Genomic DNA, 9,624 nt, shown 5'->3' with positions numbered 1-9,624 from the left:
ATAAAATAATATTGAATGTTAACTGTAATTGATAAATTTAAAAATGGGGGGGAAGGGGAAGGGGAATAAGAGGTCTAAATTTCCAGGTATAAAACAAAGCATGGGGAATATAGTCAATAATATTGTGACAGCATGGTACGGTGTCAGATGGTTGTTGGACTTATCATGGTGATCACTTCTTTAGGTATATGAATGTTGAATAACTATGGTGTACACCTGAAACTAATAGAATATTGTATGTTGGCTATATTTTAATAGAAATATTAAAAAAAGAAATAAAAGTTCTGTTATTCGAATCAATTTTTATGCCTTTTGAGGAGACAAATACTTTTCAGTTAGTCCATTTTCTAACTAGGAGGGTGAATACACATGCATACCCTTATATGCCATCCTGCATAGCACTCATTCAGTGATAAGATTATTTATCCCTAGAAACCTTTTTCTTTAAAAACAGAACCAACACAATTCTTCACAGTACTTTATTAATAACTTCTTTCCTCTGTTCTAAGAGTACTATGCATGCATTTTTACCCTATGAGAGCAGGCCATGCTGTGGAGCCTGAGCCAATAGGGGACTAAGGCAATAAGCAAGTGCCTTCTACTGCATAAGCTCTCAGCCAATGAGAGCTAGTGAGACAGACTGCTGTGTAACCTTGGCCAATGAGCACGAGTCTTCTACTGCATAAGCTCTCAGCCAGTGAATATCCTTTGCATGCTCCTTGGTTGGGTAAGTTCTGCCAAGGGTGAGGTTCATTCCTCTACAGCCTTACTTTCTGCCTCTATTTAGTTTCTGGCAAGTACTTCTAACCCACAATGGCCTGCTTTAGAAGTAATAGGGCTAGACTTGTTTCAAGGTTGCAAAGGAAAAGTATCATGTTGGATTTCAACAGACTAAAGGAGCCTTCAAGGAAGCAGTCCAGAAAAGGAGGATAAACAGGTAAGTAAGGATTAATGGGAGTCCTCTGACTTGATGAAGGAAATCATAAACATCACTGCAGTCAAGGGAACTGAGGGACAGGAAGAAATTATGGATGAAGCACATCCATAACCTCAGGGGATGTGGAGAGAAAGGACGAACAATTGGCGGTATCTGACACCTTGCACACACACAGGATCCACCAGCAGGGACCAGTCATAAACTTTGACGGGGATTGAGGAGCTAGGAAAGAAATCTGAAAAAAAAACACAGGTCACCAGCCACATAAGTGGAGCTCAGGCAGATTTTGGCTCCGTATATGTCAAATTGTTCTGTTTAGCAGTGACCTTACAAAGTATATTTACTGGAAATGGCCAAACCAACACTGCCTGAATATTGCCAGTAACTGACCAACACTCATGGATGCTGTGGAAAGGATTTTGACATTGGTCGGGAGGTTGGACTAGATCCAGGGTTCTTAAACCTTTTAGGGTGGGGTGTCCCCTGAGAACCTGAAGAAAGGTAAGGAGCCCTCTTTTCCTCTGAAAAGTTCACATGCCCATTGAATTGATTATGTATTGCTACATAATAAATTCCCCCCCACCCCGTGCCCCCAAAGAGCTTAGTGTATCTCAGTTTCTGTGGGTCAGGAATTTAGAAGCAGTTTAGCTGGGTGATTCTGGTTCATGAAGTTAAAGTCAAGATGTCGACCAGGGCTTCAGTCATCTAATGCAACTGGGGGTGACTCTGCCCCCCAGGGACATTTAGCAATGTCTGAAGACATTTTTGATTGTCATTTAAGGGGTGTATGTGCTATTGGCATCTAGTGAGCAGAGGCCAGAGATGCTGTTAAATCTCCTACAGTGCATAGGGCAGATAGACCCCCACAACAAAAATCATCCAGCCCCAAATGTTACTAGTGCCGAGGGTGAGAACCCCTGATCCCAAGGCCTGAGTGCGTTTGGAGGAACCCCTCCTGAGATGGCTCACTCACGCGTTTGGTGGGGGCTGTTCATATCCTCACATTTCTTCCAGAGCGAACAGTCTAAGAAAGAGGGCAAGGAGGGAGCACAATGCTTTTTATGACCTGTTTGCTCAAATACAGCCGACACCGAAAGGGAGAGGAACCAGCTTCCACTGTTCAAGAGGAAAATTAGCAAAGAATTTGTAGATACATTTTAAAACCACCACATCCACACACAACACAATTTTACACATCAAAGTTGAGGTTTCACATGGACACTCCTGGTAGGAATATAAATTGGTACAGCTACTAAGGAAAACAGTATGGAGGTTCCTCAAAAAATTAAGAATAAAACTACCATATGACCCAACAATTCCTCTTCTGGGTAGCTATCTGAAAAATTTGAAAACATTTATTTGTAAAGATATGTGTACCCCAATGTTCATTGCAGCATTATTCACCGTAGTCAAGACATGGAAACAACCTAAGTGTCTTTCAATGGATGATTGAATAAAGAAGATGTGGTACATATACACAATGGAATACTACTCAGGCATAAGATAAAATACTGTCATTTGTGACAATGTGGATGGATCCTGAGAGTATCATGATAAGTGAAATAAGTCACATGAAAAAGGACAAGAGCCATATGATTTCACTCATCTGTGGGATATAAAACAGAAAGCAACAAATGAACAAACAAGACAAACAATCTCATAGACACTGACAACAGAAGGGTGGTTACCAGAGGGGAAGATGGAGGAGGATGAGAGGATAAAAGGGGTCAAATATATGGTGACCAAATAAGACTGGACTTTGGGTGGTGAACATGTAATATACAGAGGATGTATTATAGAATTGTACACATGAAACTTATATAACATACCGCATTTTCCCCAAAATAAGACCTAGCCAGACCATCAGCTCTAATGTGTCTTTTGGAGCAAAAATTAATATAAGACCCGGTCTTATTTTAACATAATATAAGACCGTGAATATAATATAATATAGTATAATAATATAATACCAGGTCTTATATTAATTTTTGCCCCAAAAGACGCATTAGAGCTGATGGTCCGGCTAGGTCTTATTTTCAGGGAAATACAGTATTAACACTGTCACCCCAATACATTTAGTAATAAAAAACATTGAGGTTTCACAGATTCCAGAGCCCCTCCATGCGACCTCTATGTTAAATACACCGAAAGTCCCTTCCTGCTCCAACAGGTATAATCTAATAAACTATGATAAGGAAATCTGCAAGGACACGGAAAAACTGACAAAACCACAAAACCAAACCCTCAGGATTCCACCCTTGTCATAGTTCAAGCCCCTGCTTTCACACCCTCTCGTTCCTTACCTCCTTCTGGGTTTTCAACCCCAAGTCTTTGCAACTTACTGTGTTACTATATTTCATCCTCAAGCAACAGGGAGGTGCTGTGCCACTGCCATTTACGGATTGTGGGTTTGAGACTCCATTTCAAGAGGAAGACTGGCTGCAGTTCTGAGACCTCCCTCACTGGGAGACATAACCCAAGTAGGACGGTTGACCTTGCAAGTCAAGGTCGTCCTTAGTGTCTAGACAGAGATCACAAAGGACAGCCCAGGTAAGCGAGGCGCTCAGATTCATTCACCGATTCCCTGCCACCTTAATTAATTCAGTCCATTAATTTATTTGCTTTCTATTAAATATGAATAATTTCCAAGATGGTGGTTCCAAGAGGGTTGCTTGGAATAAGAAAGAACAGAATGTATTTAAACTTTTCACCTGGACATTTTTCAAGACTTTCTACAAAATCGTTTCTTGGTAATGATTTTGTTTTCAAACTGGAGAGGGAAGTGTTTACAGGCATCTGGATACAAAACGGCTTTCTCAATCCAGTGCTTTGATGGATCAAAGGGAAAAAATTAATATATTTGGTTAGCTGCCCTTGAAATGCTTCAGCTGAGCACTTGGGGCAAAATACCAACGCAGCGAAGGGTTTTTAAAACAGGGTCCAGGTTTTTTTCCTGGCCTGGAAATGCTGCCGATTTTACTCCTTGCTGCCCCTTTGATCACCTTTGGAACAAGCAGGACTGTGAAGAGAACAGTCAGGCTCAGGAACCGCCGTCCACTTCCTCAGAGATCTGGATTTTAATGGGAGGTTCTGGCCAAATGGCATCTGTCTGGCAGTGGGGCCTCCCTTCTCAGGCCCTCTCAGGATGGAAGTGGGCAGTTTGTGGCATGAACGCACTGTGCAAAACAAACAATGAGCCAACTCCTCAGGGAGCAGATACCACACACCACTCACTGGTCTCTCACACGTGGGAAACCAAACGTCAGTGTCCTTACAGTGGAGGTCACCCACTGCTCCTGAACAGCGGACACCATTCGTCACCAAGCGTGAAAGCACAGAAGAGGGCCTGGTGGATTAACTGGACAGGCAGCACCCCAAAGGGGGCGGTCCTGGAGGTTAAGTCAGCCTTCTCAGACTTCACTCAGGACCTGGGATTTATAGTGTGAAAGGGGGTTTTGCTGGGGTCTCCATCCTGGGCTTCCCACTGTGCAGGCCGAGCCCCTTGGTCAGGCCTGCCCCGCAGCCTTCTTCCCTCTGAGGGAGATGACCAGCCTTTGCCTTTGCTAAAATGGCTGAGTGGGCAGCAGATGACGGTCTTGGGGAGGAGGCGGCAGCAGAAAGCCATCCATAGGTGCTCATGTACCCGGTCATAGTGCCTTCTGTCTTGCTTGGGATGAGGGTACCCAGGGTCTGATGGACACTTCAAAATACAATGTGCCGAAACGAAACAGTCTGAGACACGTTCTCTGACCCTTAGAACTCTCAGCCAGCTCGGGGGTAGAAAAGGGGGTCGGTGTGTGGAAAGAGGGTGTTTTGTGAGGTTATCTCAGAAAACAGCTGTGCCAGGAGCCCATCCCCTTCAGCTATGAAGGGGCAGTGGATGGCTTGTCTCCTTGGAGGATTTCTTTGTAACCCCTCAGCTGGGGGCATGGAGGGCCGAGGTCTGTCCCACACCTGGGAAAGACACAGGACTGACTGCTTGGCAGGAGACTGCACTGGGACTGGCCACTCTCTTAGAGAGGTCAGGGCAAGAGATAGGTGGGTGACCAGGGGGTGTGCAGCGAGGGGTCATCTTGGGTCCTGTGCCGTGGTATTGCCCGTGGGGTGGGGAAGTTTGGCAGCAGCAAATTGGAGGTGAATGCCTGAGTGCTAAGACCTGCACAGGTGATCAAAACAGACATACACCTGCCATGTTTGAGGGGTCTACTAGGGACACCCTGAAAAGCTGATGAAAGCACCCTAAGAAAGAGCCAGTGTCACATACTGGCCAGAGCCAGATTAATCAGGTGCCAGAGCAAGGGAGATCCTTCCCATTCCCCAGCCTTTGCCCCCCTTCACCTCTCTGGGGCCCTGAAATTGGCTAGAAACTCAGACAGGAAGAGCAGAGGCTGAGAAATAGCAACTGTGTCCCTTGCCGACTGCAGGTCTCCAGCCTAAAGCAGCCCCAACTGAGCCGAGGGAGGGAGGGAAGCAGGCAGGGAGGGAGATATGGTAATGGAAAATCAAGTTCAGAGATTTGACTGTTATCTTGCACGGGGCATTCCAATTGCTGAGTTGAAACTCTGTTCAAATCTTAGTCACTGTAGGGTGCGACCATGTGTGTCTTTTATAGAGGAGGAATCACAGGGCCTGCCTGTAGCATTTTCTTCCCGTGGCAGGAGACAGATGCCCTCACTGAACAATCTTAAAAGGGCAGGGGGAAGAAACATAAATGGTTTTGATCACCAGTTGTGCTTGTTTAACGTAATGTCATTAAGAGGTGTTTTGTCAAGCATACATTCGTTTGGCGGGGATGTTAGATGTGTTTCCTCAGTTGTTACCACAAGCCAGGGCTTGTCTGGAGATGGTCCCTGCACGGGGGATAATGTGGGAGGTGCCTGAGAGCAGGCTGTAGCGCTGGGAGATCTCCTTAGAGATTGTCACAGCCAGCTGGAGCTGTTCTGGGCACCACCCCAAGAAGGAATGGAAGCAGCACCAGTATGACTGGAATGTGGTAACCCATCAGGCAAAGGATTTCAACTCCAGACAAGCAGGGCAAGGACACGGGTTCACAGCAAAAGCCAAGCTGAGGAGGAAAAGAAGAGCTTGGCGGTTCCAGGGCTGTCTGACAACGACCTCAGGGGTGTCATTGAAGCCTGTGCGACATTCGCACTAAGCACCACCATCGAAACTATTCTGGGAATTTTCTATTTCCGTGATGGTTCATATCTTTCCCATGTTTCCCTGAAAATAAGACCTACCGGACCATCAGCTCTAATGCGTCTTTTGGAGCAAAAATTATTATAAGACCTGGTCTTATTTTACTGTAAGACCACGCCTTATATAATGTAATATAGGGTCTTATATTAATTTTTGCTCCAAAAGACACATTACAGCTGATTGTTCGGCTAGGACTTATTTTTGGGGAAACACGGTATTCACAAAAATCACGATAGAGGAGCTGAGGGAACTTTAGTGATTCTCTACAGCTGTGGTTCTGAAAGTCCTTGCACTGAGGGACCGCTGGGAATCTGATGGCTTCTGTGGACCCACTGCCCAGAAAACAGTGTGCCTGTGCCTGAACTTCTGCATATGCTTCCCAGGGAGTGCTATGCATGCAGCCACCACCCTCGGTCCTTGTTGGTAGAGCCCACCTCTCCCTAAACAGGCTAAAATACCAGTTATTCCATGTCTAACCTTGCAGCTGGGGCACCAGCACGTGTCCCCTGGCCAATGAGATTGGTCTACCAGGAACGATGGAGAAAAGTGTTTCTTTCTGGGACAAAGAGAAGGATGAGGGGCAAGTCTCTCCTCCTTTCTTGCCTTATGAGTCCAGCTCCCAACTTGAAGGGAAGGCCAAGAGAAATATCGAGCTGAATTAACCAATCCTCCACTGTCCACTTCTTGACAGGAGATCACATGTGTTCTTATTGTTGGAGCTGTTACTAATCGGGTTTTCCTTTTCTTGTAGTTGAAAGATTCCTTGAGGACCATCAAGCCTCTTCTAAGAGGTCAAGGACCCAGCTTAGAAAGCCGGGAACGAGAGTCTGATCTCCTCAGTCTACTGATGTCTTCTCTGGTCCTCCACCTCCTTCAGTGACTCACCATCAGCCTAGAGAGAGGGAAAAGCAGGCTGGAACACAGGTCTCCAAGCCCTAATAGGCTGTCTCTCCACTTTGAGATCATTTGGATGAAGGGCAATCTTCCCACATGGAGCAGGGTGATGAGTAAGCCACATCACGCTGGAAAGCACAGGTGATCAACCTGCCCGATTCCAACTTGTGTTGGGACTGTGGACAGTCTCGTACTTGTCTGCGCCTCAGTTTCCACATCTGCCTACTTCATACCAGGATGTCAGGAACTTCTTGCCGGCACCTGTGGTGAAGTCCTTCCTGATTGGTCCCTCTACAGGATCAACTGGCAGCCCACCCACCAGAAGTGGTTCAGAGGGTGAAGTGGGAAGCTAAGGGGCTGGCTTTCTTCATTCATGTTGACAAAGGGCAATGGGAGGTTAGAGTACCCAGAATCCTGAGGACCGGCCACCTGCCTGTTATCAGGGAGAGGAAGGAAGGAGCTAGTGTCACCACCTGCTTCTCATGGCCCTCCATCAACACTGTCTCCTGGCTCGTTCCCAGCACCCCACTGGCCTTACTGCCTGCCGGCCCTACAGTGTGGGGTCTTGTTGGTTCCAACAAAATTCTTTAAAAATTGTATTCCTGGAATGCCTGTGAAGGGCTAGGCAGACATGTAGATCACAACGCAAAAGCTTTATTATTGGCTCCAAACCCAAACTGCACACTGGCTTATTCAAAACGAAAAAGCCCAGCCTGGTCCCTGGGTGAGCACCACACGGCTAAAATTAGCCTGGCCATCTGCTGAGACAGCAGCTGGGCTATTCTGAGCCTCAGCGGGCCTGCTTGGAAGTGGGGCTGGGCCTTGGGGGGGGGGGGGGGCAACAGTATTGGAGAGTCTGGTTCCCTTCCGTGAAGGCTAAGGATTCTCATCAAGGTAAGGATGACGGGGAAGAATGTGAGGGTGAAGCCACCCAGCGGGAAGGCAAGTGTCGTGGTCAGGTTTCACAGGGTGACAAGGCCGAAGGTCACCTGTATGGCCATGGGCGCTTCCTCCCGACTGTCCAACAGCTCCCCAAGCACAGGGTTTTCTTTGTCCTGGTACCTGGTTGCTCCTTTGTTACCTGCAGCTTCCTGTTTGGACTCCGGCTGAACAACGAGCACACATCAAGGTCAGGAACTGTGCTAAGTACTTTTCAGGGATGAGCACTCGTTCTCAGAACTCAGAGGTAAGTACCAAAAGATTTCAGGGATTTATGCGGCTTGAGTCATCTTTCTGCAGTGAAAGAGGCTTGGCTGAGAGGGCCGGCCAGGTGGGAACCCCAGGTCAAATACCCCGGGAATACAGGGCCTGACCTCGGCTTCCCCCAAGCTGAGCCCGTCGCTGGTTCTCCAGGGGGGTGCAACAGTATCCCTGAGTTCAGAATCCATTGCCCTATATGCAGTGAAGAATTTGGGGTTCAAATGTCATCTACATATTTATACACTCCATGACAAGAGTCCAGTTTTATGTTTATAACCGTCCTAACCCATCATCACAAACCCTAGACTTGACCCGCTAACTGGTTGCTTCAGTCCTGTTTCCACAGATGGTGACAAAACCATAGTCGTTCCCGTAACTGCCTTCTTCACCCCCACTCCGTATTTCTCCTGCGCTTACTCAGAACTTGAGCGGCTGTGGTTCTTCACTGGTGAAGCGCTCCAAGCCTCCCTTCCTGAGGGTCTGAATCCTCACCAGTCCTGGCCCTGCTGTGGCTGCGGATACCCACTAACCTCTGCTGTGGATGCGAGGCGCTCCCGAGACTCCCCTGGTGACTGGCTTCGTCCTCCTCGCCTCCCTGGCAGTGCTCCAATCTCCCTCGGTAACGTCTCTCCGGCTGGTACAGTAGCCACCTCCTCTGCTTGTGGGGGACAGAGTGGCCTTTAAGGAAGGTAGTGGCCTCATCTTCCGATGCAGTGGAACCGTTGTCCCCTAGGGGAAACATCTCTCCCTCAGCGCCTCAGACCCCCAAACCAGCAGAACTCGGGGATGGGCAGCAAAGGTTCTGAGTGGGTATTAGATGTGGTGGGAGCGAAAGGGGCCCCCCACACACACTGGGGCTCTGGGGAGGGTGACATACCTACACTGATTTAAGGCATATGCTGGACCCTGTAAGATCAAACGGCATCCCTGCAAGGTATGCGCCATTAGCAGCCACTCCACCTTTCAATTAGGTCACATCTGGGTGGTAGGAGGTGTGGCAAAACCAGTTAAGTCACAGGCATGAGCCCACTGCTGACTTCCTTTGCTGGGCAATGAGTCCTTTGATCAGAAGTAGGACTGTCCAGGCCATGATGGTGGCACTCGGAGGCCCCCTAGCACACAAGGCTGACCTCCAGGGTCCCTGTGACCAGCACTGCCCACGCATCTGGTGGGGGGCAACCTTTTCTACACAAGAGCCAAGTCACCAAAGAGGAAAATGCTGACAGGCCACACTTCTTGGTTAACTTTTCCAAATGAGTAATCTCTTCTTGTAACCTAGATTAGAGACTAGTAAACAATGAGAAAACGCCCTGCTCTCTTTAAGCCAGAAAAACGGGCAAATAGAGGCTGCTGTCTCATCTTCCAGGCAGTGGTTAAATGGCAGAAGTGAGGGG

At 47.7% G+C, this 9,624-nt stretch overlaps 1 long non-coding RNA gene across 1 annotated transcript; it reads left to right on the top strand.

Annotated features, from left to right (window-relative positions):
* Positions 1-700: 700 nt before the first annotated feature.
* LOC141567886 (uncharacterized) lies at positions 701-7,629 on the top strand. The gene is made up of 2 exons (XR_012490828.1): positions 701-937; positions 6,888-7,629. It is a non-coding gene; the product is annotated as an uncharacterized LOC141567886 (long non-coding RNA).
* Positions 7,630-9,624: the final 1,995 nt, after the last annotated feature.

The sequence above is a fragment of the Rhinolophus sinicus genome, linkage group LG12 (assembly GCF_036562045.2).
Source record: "Rhinolophus sinicus isolate RSC01 linkage group LG12, ASM3656204v1, whole genome shotgun sequence".
NCBI lineage: Eukaryota > Metazoa > Chordata > Mammalia > Chiroptera > Rhinolophidae > Rhinolophus > Rhinolophus sinicus.
Note: the sequence above shows the minus strand (reverse complement) of the source record. Positions and strands in the feature narration are given on the sequence as shown.